The following is a 12,486-nucleotide window of genomic DNA, read 5'->3' as shown; positions in this document are numbered from 1 at the left end:
ATCCTGTGGGTCTTATCTTTACTGGGCTAGAATTACAAGCATCAAACACATATGGTAGTATCACCATCTACCAATGTGTTCTTCATCTAATTGCTGGAGAATGATACAAATTTCTGGGGGACCTGAACACCTTTATTCAGCCTCTCATACATCTTGTAAAACAACTTGTTAGTGTACAAGATCACACAGGTTTCAGAGCGTCCGCAAATGTTGTTTTACGCACATACCTTGGCCCTTCTTTTCTCTAAAGTCATCAACAAGGTGTGTTATTTTAAAGTATCAACCAATAAGGTTTCTGTAGTGTAGTGGTTATCACGTTCGCCTCACACGCGAAAGGTCCCCAGCTCGAAACTGGTCAGAAACATTCATTTGATGAAAAGAAATAAAGCAGAACCATTTGGAGACCAGACAATAAACACAGCGTTACAGCATTTCTTTGCTCACGATGTACCTTCCACTAATCAAGTCACAACATGCCGTGGTCTGACATTCCTTATACAAAACTGAGTGAAGAAAGTATTGTCCATTTATTTCAAGCTACAAATCATGCATATGGAAGACTTTTCTCATCTCAAGGCAATAGAACCGGGCTCACATTCCCAAGATAAATCATTGGAACCTCATGTTGAATTGAAATGGATAAAGAATTTAACTCCAAATTTTGGCTTTCACGCAATGTTTCTTCCTCATATTCTCTTACCTGATCCAAAAAGTAAGTCCAGCAACATGAGAGGTTTCTGTAGTGTAGTGGTTCTCACGTTCGCTTAACACGTGAAAGGTCCCCAGCTCTAAACTGGGCAGAAGCATGTGTTTACTTCTTAAATTGGAGACGTCTGGAGATATGACAGTTTTGTAGTGTTGCTTTTGGAACATAACTTATTTGCTGATCATGTCTCTAACGACAAGCAAACATGCTGTGAAAGGCCAGTTAGCTCAGATGGTTTAGAGCGTGGTGCTAATAACGCCAAGGTCATGGGTTCAATCCCCATACTGGCCAAAGGCATTCTCCACTGGTAGCTAGCACATGTGCAAATGCCAAACTTGTACCTTCATGCTGTCACCAGTGCATAATTGCTTGGAGTGGCACAGGGTCAACAGATTCCATGACAATATCCATTTCTCTGTCTATTCCACAAGCACTTTCCCCAAATTCTTTGACTCAAGGAGGAAATACAACATTTGGTTCCAAGGTGTAATCCTGTGGGTCTAATCTTTACTGGGCTAGAATTACAAGCATCAAACACATATGGTAGTATCACCATCTACCAATGCGTTCTTCATCTAATTGCTGGAGAACAATACAAATTTCTGGGGGACCTGAACACCTTGATTCAGCCTCTCATACATCTTGTAAAACAACTTGTTAGTGTACAAGATCACACAGGTTTCAGAGCGTCCACAAATGTTGTTTTACGCACATACCTTGGCCCTTCTTTTCTCTAAAGTCATCAACAAGGTGTGTTATTTTAAAGTATGAACCACTAAGGTTTCTGTAGTGTAGTGGTTATCACGTTCGCCTCACACGCGAAAGGTCCCCAGCTCGAAACTGGGCAGAAACATTCATTTGATGAAAAGAAATAAAGCAGAACCATTTGGAGACCAGACAATAAACACAGCGCTACAGCATTTCTTTGCTCATGATGTACCTTCCACTAATCAAGTCACAACATGCCGTGGTCTGACATTGCTTATACAAAACTGAGTGAAGAAAGTATTGTCCATTTATTTCAAGCTACAAATCATGCATATGGAAGACTTTTCTCATCTCAAGGCAATAGAACCGGGCTCACATTCCCAAGATAAATCATTGGAACCTCATGTTGAATTGAAATGGATAAAGAATTTAACTCCAAATTTTGGCTTTCACGCAATGTTTCTTCCTCATATTCTCTTACCTGATCCAAAAAGTAAGTCCAGCAACATGAAAGGTTTCTGTAGTGTAGTGGTTCTCACGTTCGCTTAACACGCGAAAGGTCCCCAGCTCTAAACTGGGCAGAAGCATGTGTTTACTTCTTAAATTGGAGACGTCTGGAGATATGACAGTTTTGTAGTGTTGCTTTTGGAACAGAACTTATTTGCTGATCATGTCTCTAACGACAAGCAAACATGCTGTGAAAGGCCAGTTAGCTCAGATGGTTTAGAGCGTGGTGCTAATAACGCCAAGGTCATGGGTTCAATCCCCATACTGGCCAAAGGCATTCTCCACTGGTAGTTAGCACATGTGCAAATGCCAAACTTGTACCTTCATGCTGTCACCAGTGCATAATTGCTTTGAAAAGCTTGGAGTGGCACAGGGTCAACAGATTCCATGACAATATCCATTTCTCTGTCTATTCCACAAGCACTTTCCCCAAATTCTTTGACTCAAAGAGGAAATACAACATTTGGTTCCAAGGTGTAATCCTGTGGGTCTAATCTTTACTGGGCTAGAATTACAAGCATCAAACACATATGGTAGTATCACCATCTACCAATGCGTTCTTCATCTAATTGCTGGAGAATGATACAAATTTCTGGGGGACCTGAAACCTTCATTCAGCCTCTCAGACATCTTGTAAAACAACTTGTTAGTGTACAAGATCACACAGGTTTCGGAGCGTCCGCAATTGTTGTTTTACGCACATACCTTGGCCTTTCTTTTCTCTAAAGTCATCAACAAGGTGTGTTATTTTAAAGTATCAACCACTAAGGTTTCTGTAGTGTAGTGGTTATCACGTTCGCCTCACACGCGAAAGGTCCCCAGCTCGAAACTGGGCAGAAACATTCATTTGATGAAAAAATAATAAAGCAGAACCATTTGGAGACCAGACAATAAAGACAGCGCTACAGCATTTCTTTGCTCATGATGTACCTTCCACTAATCAAGTCACAACATGCCGTGGTCTGACATTGCTTATACAAAACTGAGTGAAGAAAGTATTGTCCATTTATTTCAAGCTACAAATCATGCATATGGAAGACTTTTCTCATCTCAAGGCAATAGAACCGGGCTCACATTCCCAAGATAAATCATTGGAACCTCATGTTGAATTGAAATGGATAAAGAATTTAACTCCAAATTTTGGCTTTCACGCAATGTTTCTTCCTCATATTCTCTTACCTGATCCAAAAAGTAAGTCCAGCAACATGAAAGGTTTCTGTAGTGTAGTGGTTCTCACGTTCGCTTAACACGCGAAAGGTCCCCAGCTCTAAACTGGGCAGAAGCATGAGTTTACTTCTTAAATTGGAGACGTCTGGAGATATGACAATTTTGTAGGGTTGCTTTTGGAACGGAACTTATTTGCTGATCATGTCTCTAACGACAAGCAAATATGCTGTGAAAGGCCAGTTAGCTCAGATAGTTTAGAGCGTGGTGCTAATAACGCCAAGGTCGTGGGTTCAATCCCCATACTGGCCAAAGGCATTCTCCACTGGTAGCTAACACATGTGCAAATGCCAAACTTGTACCTTCATGCTGTCACCTGTGCATAATTGCTTTAAAAAGCTTGGAGTGGCACAGGGTCAACAGATTCCATGACAATATCCATTTCTCTGTCTATTCCACAAGCACTTTCCCCAAATTCTTAGACTCAAATAGGAAATACAACATTTGGTTCTGTAGAAAATGTATGTTTTAATATCTTATTCTTCATTATGTTATAGCTTTATCTTTAGTGTGAAGTGAACTCATTTTGAACTCAACAGGACTTATTCTCCAGTGACCTTCACTTGTGCTTTGTTGTTGCAGCAGCAACTAGGACTTCTTTGTGCAAATCTAGGAGTTTCCAGAGACGCGATAAATATGTCATGGACTACATTTCTACTATCTGGGTTGAACACCTTATCCTTGGGAAAGTGTTCAGGTTCGTGTTCTCATGTGGAGGATGAAGCTGACCTCTGATCTTGTGCCGGTGATGGAGTATTCGTTTGGCTGGTATGATTTACTTTGGACCAGAGGAGGACTCCTTTTGATCATGGATTGTGTGCGCCGGTGAATGGCCCCTACCCCTGGAAAGGCGGAGCGGATCTGGACTTTGCAACCTTCAGCTATTGGCCGGTGGAAGCACGAGGGATACCGGCTGACGAATCAGAGCGACCAGGGGCGGAGATCCAGCGACCATGCTCTTTCCGGAAGGCGGAGATTCAAACACATTTTAAAAAGACTGGTTTTAAAGTTTTCCATTGTTCTTAGGAAAATCTACGAGTAATTCGCATGTAACTTGTGCGTCAGTAGATCTTTACTTGAGAATCCAGATATATCTGCATTAATGTTTTAATCTGTGCTCTATAACTATTGTCAGGGAAATAAACTTCGTGTATTTTTAATCCGGTTGAATCCTTGTTTGCTTTACCACTGTCGACTACTGAACACGCATGTACGGAAAGAACTGAAAAGACGAAGATTTCTTTCCTACAATTTTGGTGACACCGACGTGGAGTCGGGTAAGGACAGACTGAACCGGATTTTAGTATTTTGCGAAGTTTCCTGAGACACAGTGCAGAAACGGGACGTCTCCTCTCACACGGTCAACTTTCCCAGAGGCCTCATATAGAGTATGGTAAGCAGGAGCCTTTTATGAGTTTCTGCATATTGAATAACTCAAATCAAGGGGAAGTTGAGTGAGTGAGCGGCGAGTTGTACCCCAGGTTTTGTGTAATTCACCCGCTTGGAAAAGAAAGTTAAAATGCGGAGGGTTTATTGATGTGTCTGTTTAACCTGCGACACTGCGGTGTGCGAAAAACAGAAGAAATTTAGATTAAGAATGAAGTTAACCCGTTGGCATACGGAGGGTTTGCGTCTGTTTGCGCCTGGGACGCCAAAGGCATACAGAAAACAGTGTTATACAGGAACTAATTCTGCGCGTAGGATGATTTGGAAGCACGAATGAGGCGTCGACCTCTACAAATTATTTTTTTTATTTGCGGAGAGAAACCAAAGAAGGATTCAAAATAAACATGACAGGTGAATTTGACAGAAAAAAAGAGGAAAATTGTGCATTTTGTCAGAACAACATCGACAACAACATGACTTGACGACTGACTGACGACAATACAGACGTGATTGCTGATGAACAAACTGAATGTATGAGATTTTGGAGACGTGACTGCTTATGAATGAAATGTACGCATGAGATTTTGGAAAGTATGGGATGAAAAACTGTTTGAAATCGGTGAATCTTGGCTTTATTTCCCATATTTCTGTGTGAATTGTTTTCTCTATGGACGTGGCCATCTTGTTTCGAATTAGCCAATAACGGGACGTTTAAGTTTCTTTCAAATGCGTCGACAGCTCTGGTTGGCTTTGTTTGTACCATGTGGTCAGCGTGACGGCGTCCATGAAGACCGAAATGTTCAACCTGCGCTAAACTTTCACGGAACAAAGCTTAAGAGTTTGCGATCTAATTTGTGGTAAAATAACAACTGACATCGTAGTTATTGAGCGTGGTCATGACCTCGGTTGTAAGACGTCGATAAAAACAAATTTCAGTGGTCTTGGTTCGACGAAAAAGATTTTTAAGTAGAAAGGCGTCTATGAGCAGCGCTTCCGACGGAAGTTTAAGCCACAACAGCAGCTTGACTACACATGCAGCTGCAGCCTGCAGCAACAGTCTATGTTCTGCCTCTGTTCGAACGCAAATAACTTTCTCGGGAGTTTGCCTAAAGTTGGGCAAATCTTTCTAAAACACAGTAAGGTAATATCGTTCCAACATATTTTGTGTAAAATGATTTTGCAATTATTTCGGTTTTCTTATTTTGAATAAATGTCTCTACTTTATTTGTAATTCCTAATAATTACCATGATTTAGTTAAGTTTTGCTAAAAAGTAATGCTATTGACACTAAATGTAAGTATTTGTTGGTTTAGATCCGGACTCCCTTAAAAAGAATGTTTGCAATGTTTAATTTATTGTATGTTTGTTTTAATATTTCCCAGATTACTTAGTGTTGGTGTTAAAGGATTTATTGGTGTTTAAAGATGAAAGTTGAAGCAGATCCCATGTTTTGATGTAATTATAGTTTGAAAACAGTGTAAGTGGATGTTGTACAGAATGGGAAAAGGACAAAGCAGTGAATTAAAGTAGAAATGAACGGCATAGGAAGTGATAGAGGGTCTGTGGACACAGAAAGGTGCTGGTTCTAGTAGAACAGAAAAAGGGGAAACAGGAATGTTAATGCTAGTGATAAACGATTCATTTCAGTGAAATGGTTTATTTTGTTTATGTGTAAGGTGCCTAATTTGTTGTGTTATGTCTTTTGGTGTGGTTTTGAGAAAACGGTTAAAAGTTATTGTCTCCGTATTGATTGTCTGTGTTTTAACGAACCTGTTGTTTGAGTGTGAATTGTGTTTTGGTTAAATAAGGAAAAGCCTGAATAGTGGAATTTTGTTGCTATTAGCACTTCTCCAAATTCTTTTTGTAGGACAGCAAGTCTTTAATGGTAAGTCAAAACAATTTGTCTTTGTTTCTGGATTAAAGGTGAATGATTAGCTGCCAGAATGCATCTAAAACAATGTATTTTTTAAAGATTTTGCTCCACATCCGTCATATAGTTCAGAGAAAGGTTTAGGGATTTTCTCCTTTGCTGATTTTCATCATTGATTAACCAACTTTAACATCCACAGAGTTGGTGATGGCGATGGTCAGAACAAAGCATGACAGTAACAAATCTGCTTTAACAACATCTGCAGTAACAACATGTTTTTTCCAAGCAGCACATAGCTTTAATGTTGCAGGAAAGGCACAGAGCAGAGCCGTCCTGAGACCTCATAAATCTTTACACAGCAAACCCCCTCTGCTTCATTGGGTGAGTGACAAAAAGAGCATTTCTCAGTTCTCTGGCTTCACAGGAAGGAGCCGTGTTAGGAGTGTCTGACCCTCAGGTCAGCTCCGCTAATCAAATGAAGCCATGACTGCATGCATGGAGAATGCATCGGAGCGTCTGCGAGGTGATAAGAGTCGATTTAAAATGCATCTGATTCATCACTGCAGAGCACATTTGCAGAAAAAGGGCAGAGGGAGAAGTTGAACAACTGAAAAACAGTCATTTATATTGCAGGAAAAATCCACACGGGATAATGAAGGTGTTTTTAAAAAAAAGCAAATAACATGATGAGTTTAAATACCCTCAGGACCCGTAGCAATGTTCAGGTATCGGAGGCCAGGACGGGAGGACGGGTATCCCCTCCTGGAAGGCGTGGGCCACCCAGGGACCCCCCAGCAGCAGCTGGAAATGGCATCTGTGGCGCTCAGGACAAATGGCAACGACTGCCCACAACAAGGTACCCAACAGCAGAATGCACAAACCAGGAGCAGAGGACATGAACAGCACCCACAACCGCTCCAAGCTCCTCCACTGTGGCGAGGACCACAGGTGGCAAGTCGGACAATACCACTTGGTGATGCAGGAGCCATGGTCCCTTTCAAGCTCAGAGGTAACTCCATGAATGGACACTGGTGCAATGTGTTCCTCTATAAACTGCCGGTTGCCTCCATCAGCTCTGACAAATGAACATATGACTCCTCAAACCCGGCAAAAGACCATCCAACTGACTTTTGACCAGATGGTGGAACATTCATTTGTGCATTCACCACACACGCCTGTGAATCTGTTGGGACGGAACGTTTTTGTCAAAACAGGAGCCAGCATTCTTTCAGACTGGATGCCATGCCACACCCCACAGCCAACCCCCACTGATGACACCTGCTGGATCCAGAGGGCCCTGAAACGCCAGGTGTGTCCATGTATTTCGGGTATGGATGCCATGAGTTCTGTCCTGGAAGCAATATTTTTCCGCCTCCGATGACCTGAACTGCACATTCTATTATGACAGAGAGGATGATAACCTGTACCAAGAAGCATTTCATCAGGTAGACAGCCATACGTGGTATTTAAACTACACTGACATATATATTGGTTAAGAGGGTGTATAGTTTATTTTGCATTCACACACTCATATTTGCAATGATACCGGAAGTTAGTCACACCTGTATCGCACATAGAATTAGCACTCCCCTGGTCATGAAGCTCGGCAACTCAGACCCATGACTTAGAGGGATGTAAACAAAACAACTGTCTAAACTGTGATTTTCAGGTGTTTACTTCTCTCCCTCAATAAAAATGTACAGGATAACTTTGCCTTCAAGGACTAACTCCTCAGTTCCGGAGCATTTCTGCATCGTCAGTCATCGCACCAGAGAGAAGACAGATCATGAAGATGCAGAGGTGATGTTAAAAACGCTCTCTGATGCTTCATGGTCAACAGGTTCATTTGATGTTTGTTCATGCTCCACCGTTCTCCCGGTGGTGAGTCAGGTAACTGCAGGAACAAATGTTTTTAGATCTCAGTGTAGCTGAGTGAAGGATGCAGATGAAAGGGTGACGGACACTCAGTTTGGTTTGTGGAACTCTGGTGTAATTGAGCATTCGTATTTTTCACGGTTTACTCCTTTGAGACCGGTTTTACAAGCAGATAATAAAACTTATCTGATGGCACATGATTTAAAGGCTGTTAGTGAAGTTATCATTACTCCAGTCCTCCCTGTGCCTGATCCACATCGCATGCTTTCAACTTTAACCCCACAATGTGCGTGGTTCACTGCTATTGATTTAGCAAACGCCTTCTTTTGCATTCCATTACATGAAAATAGCAGACATCTATTCGCATTTCAGTATAAAGGTATCCGTTTGCAGTACACAGCTTGCCACAAGGATTTAAAAATTCTCCTGGCATTTTCAATCACTTTTTAAAGTTTCTCCGACAGGATATTATGCTACTAGAGGGTTGTGTTTTGTTGATTTATGTTGATGACTTTCTGCTCGCAGCTCCAACTGCTGAAACCTGCCTGCAAGTTATGAAAGATCTTCTTTTGACGTTGTTTGATTTGGGTTTTGAAGTGTGTAACAGGAATTTGCGACGTTGCAGAAGGGAAGTCACATTTTTGGGTACAACTGTTTCCAGCACAGGCTCTTCAATGTCTACGGAGCATAGACAGTCTGTTTTGCAGCATAAATGTCCAGAGACAGTAAGAGAAATGATGGTTTTCTTGAGTCTTTGTGGTTATAGAAGACATTTTCTTCTTTGTTTTGTGGAACCTGCTGCCCCTTGAGGTCAATGCTAAACGACAAGGGTGACAGACCTCACGGCTGCAAGGCAACGACAATAAGTGGTTTCATTTCTTCACCTTGTAATCTTGCTTTTCACAGGACGTCTGTTAATCTGAACGGTGCACTGATCTGTTTGTTCTCCTATTTTATGTTCAATTTTTATTCAATTTATATTTTTCCTTTCAATTTATCTGGTTTTGTGTTTGTGCCTTATCTCTGTTTGACTCTGCAATGTTTCCACTCCAAGAGAGGGAGATGGACATTAGGGAGTCTTAAGGAACTTGTTTTATTATCATCGTCAAATTGTTTTATTATTATCATCGTTTAAATTTATTTGTTTAGAAAGGATGTTTAAATGGTAACTCAGATTGACCTTTTTCATTTTTTCTACAGCTTTGTGTGTGTGTGTGTTCCTCTGGTTCACTCATCCTCAGCAAGGATGAGGAAGTTTTACGACTGTCTCTAATGAACTTTTCTTTTTGTCTTGAATTTGTTTCTTCCCCACTTGTGTTCTTAATGACGGCACGAGGAGGAGCAGACCTTTCAGAAGAGAAACACTGGTGGACTTTTTCCATCACATTTGCTGCTCTCCCCTGTGCAGGCATAACATGATTCTTGTGTCTTGTGTTTTGTTTTTCTAATATGGTTTTTGGATTATTGTTTTTTATTTTTAAGTTACTGACCCTAACACTAATATTTAGATCCACAGCAGATTCATCTTGGAGAGAAGGTACGTATGTGTGGACACCTCCAGCTCAAAATTGGTCTAAAATAATTTCCAACTTCACAGTCACTGAGTCGCTTTTCACCTTCCGTGTCGACACTACCAGACAAATTTTTCCGATCCAATACCACCAACAGGATGCTACTGAATCATATTCGGAAGTTAGTCCAACATCCAGTTGCTCCCACTTGTTTATATGTGCGTGGGCAAATGGGCGAGATCTGTGTTGGCAGGTTGGTTTCTGTCCAGACATGACTGTTAACATTACAACTCCCACTAGCCCCATGTGGAAAGGACCAGGCTCTGACTCTCCGGGAAAGGTAAACATCATAACTGGAATTCCTTCCACAGATGTTTGGTTCCAGATTGTGACAGGCATCAGTGAGGAAGCCAACAAATGGTTGCTGATGGTCGAACAAGCAGCAAATGTAATAGCGGAAGACTGTGTTGTGTGTATGGGCCCCCGTCCTTTGTTGCGTGTGGTTCCCGCAGCAGTTCCAGCAGAATGTGTCGCTGACTTAATGACTAACACAATTCCTTTTAGCCCGGACTGTCGGAAACTGGATCGCTTTTATCCTCTGGCCCCCAGTGATAAAAGTAAGCCTGTTTTTGACCGACGTGTGGCCCCTTCAAAATTTCTCATGTTTCGTGTTACGTTATGAAAATGGTAGTCGATTTATAGGTAATGTTACTGGCAATGGGTGTAATAACACACAAGTTCTGACTCATTTCCAGCCACTCTCACGAGCGGACATTTGGATATGGTGTGGCACAAATCAAATATTTGACAGATTACCCCTGAATGCCTTACCCGTTTTTATTCAACCCACAGCTTTGACAGGTGTCACACCCCCGCTGACCCACCAGCCTATCTGGAGACGGTCCAAGCGTGAAACGGGCTGGATGGGCTACAATGATCCAACGTACATTGACTCTCTTGGTGTCCCTAGAGGCGTTCCGGATGAGTATAAATTAGTGAATCAGGTGGCTTCTGGGTTTGAGAGTATTTTATTATGGATTACCCCTAATAAAAACGTGGACAGAATTAACTACATTCATTACAATGTTCAGAAGTTAGGCAATTACACTGTTGCAGGTTTTGAATCTGTGCATGAACAATTGCAGGCCATGTCTCTAATGGCATTCCGAAACAGAATTGCATTAGATATGTTATTGGCGGAGAAATCTGGTGTTTGTGGTATTTTTGGTGATCAGTGATGTACTTTTATTCCCAATTATACGCAAGCTGGTGGTAAGTTGTCAGTTGCTATTGAAGGTATGCGCACATTAAATAAGAAAATGAAGGACCACTCAGGTGTTGACACATCCATGTGGGATGACTGGATGAAAGTGTTTGGTCCCTGGAAAAATTTGATCTCCTCTATTCTTGTTGCAGTTGCCGTTTTTACAGCTATTCTCACTCTGTGTGGTTGTTGCTGTATTCCCTGCATTTGGTCACTTCTGACACGCCTCATAGAGTAGGCGGTGGGCGACAAGGATCGTGAGCATGGCCAATATGCCATGTTACCTGTCAGTGATCCTTTTCCCCCACCCCAGCTGTCAAATCAGTTTGTGTGATTTTGTTCTGCCTTAACATGTCTCGCTTTCCTCCCCCTTAATTCCAAGTGTTCTTTTACTTTACAGGAACTGTTATCTTTTTTACGGTTATGCTTTTTTACTATTTGAATTTGAATTACACTGAATTAGACTTTGAATTTGTTTTATTTACCTTATTTACTACTTTAGTTTTTGTACTATGTAACTTTTATTTATGGAATTGTGACAAGGGGTTAGATCGATCTTGTGAGCATGAGCATCCTTAGGGGTGGTTGCCGCAGGAGCATGGAGCCGTCGCAAGATTTTTCCTGTCCGACTGTAATCTGAATGTTTATCAAAGATGGTATAAAGTATGCCCTGGCAGGTTTTTCGCTTGCACGCCCATGCATGGACGCCTAACTCCTTTGAAATATTTTGTGTTCCAGATTGTGCGGGCTTGAGACCACAGCTGTCAGGTCAGGTGGACCTGTTTGTAATGTTTTGTTGTTTTTGAGTGTTGTAGTATTAAATCTTTTAGGTGATCACACTTTGTGTGATCACGAGAGGGAAATGTAGAAAATGTATGTTTTAATATCTTATTCTTCATTATGTTATAGCTTTATCTTTAGTGTGAAGTGAACTCATTTTGAACTCAACAGGACTTATTCTCCAGTGACCTTCACTTGTGCTTTGTAGTTGCAGCAGTAACTAGGACTTCTTTGTGCAAATCTAGGAGTTTCCAAAGACGCGATAAATATGTCATGGACTACATTTCTACTATCTGGGTTGAACACCTTATCCTTGGGAAAGTGTTCAGGTTCGTGTTCTCATGTGGAGGATGAAGCTGACCTCTGATCTTGTGCCGGTGATGGAGTATTCGTTTGGCTGGTATGATTTACTTTGGACCAGAGGAGGACTCCTTTTGATCATGGATTGTGTGCGCCGGTGAATGGCCCCTACCCCTGGAAAGGCGGAGCGGATCTGGACTTTGCAACCTTCAGCTATTGGCCGGTGGAAGCACGAGGGATACCGGCTGACGAATCACAGCGACCAGGGGCGGAGATCCAGCGACCATGCTCTTTCCGGAAGGCGGAGATTCAAACACATCTTAAAAAGACTGGTTTTAAAGTTTTCCATTGTTCT

General features: G+C 41.7%; 1 protein-coding gene and 5 non-coding genes across 6 annotated transcripts in view; all 6 read left to right on the top strand.

The window, feature by feature from the left end:
* LOC101159213 (dehydrogenase/reductase SDR family member 13) overlaps positions 1-12,486 on the top strand; it is a 336,613-nt gene that overhangs the window by 250,669 nt on the left and 73,458 nt on the right. The window lies entirely within an intron of this gene.
* trnav-cac (transfer RNA valine (anticodon CAC)) lies at positions 292-364 on the top strand. Its single transcript has one exon. It is a non-coding gene; the product is annotated as a tRNA-Val (tRNA).
* Positions 923-997, top strand: trnai-aau (transfer RNA isoleucine (anticodon AAU)). Its single transcript has one exon. It is a non-coding gene; the product is annotated as a tRNA-Ile (tRNA).
* trnav-cac (transfer RNA valine (anticodon CAC)) lies at positions 1,487-1,559 on the top strand. Its single transcript has one exon. It is a non-coding gene; the product is annotated as a tRNA-Val (tRNA).
* On the top strand, positions 2,118-2,192 carry trnai-aau (transfer RNA isoleucine (anticodon AAU)). Its single transcript has one exon. It is a non-coding gene; the product is annotated as a tRNA-Ile (tRNA).
* Positions 2,691-2,763, top strand: trnav-cac (transfer RNA valine (anticodon CAC)). Its single transcript has one exon. It is a non-coding gene; the product is annotated as a tRNA-Val (tRNA).

Source organism: Oryzias latipes, chromosome 13 (assembly GCF_053564925.1).
Source record: "Oryzias latipes strain Hd-rR chromosome 13, Olatipes_Hd-rR_3.1".
Classification (NCBI taxonomy): Eukaryota; Metazoa; Chordata; class Actinopteri; order Beloniformes; family Adrianichthyidae; genus Oryzias; species Oryzias latipes.
This window is presented reverse-complemented; position numbering and strand designations above follow the sequence as displayed.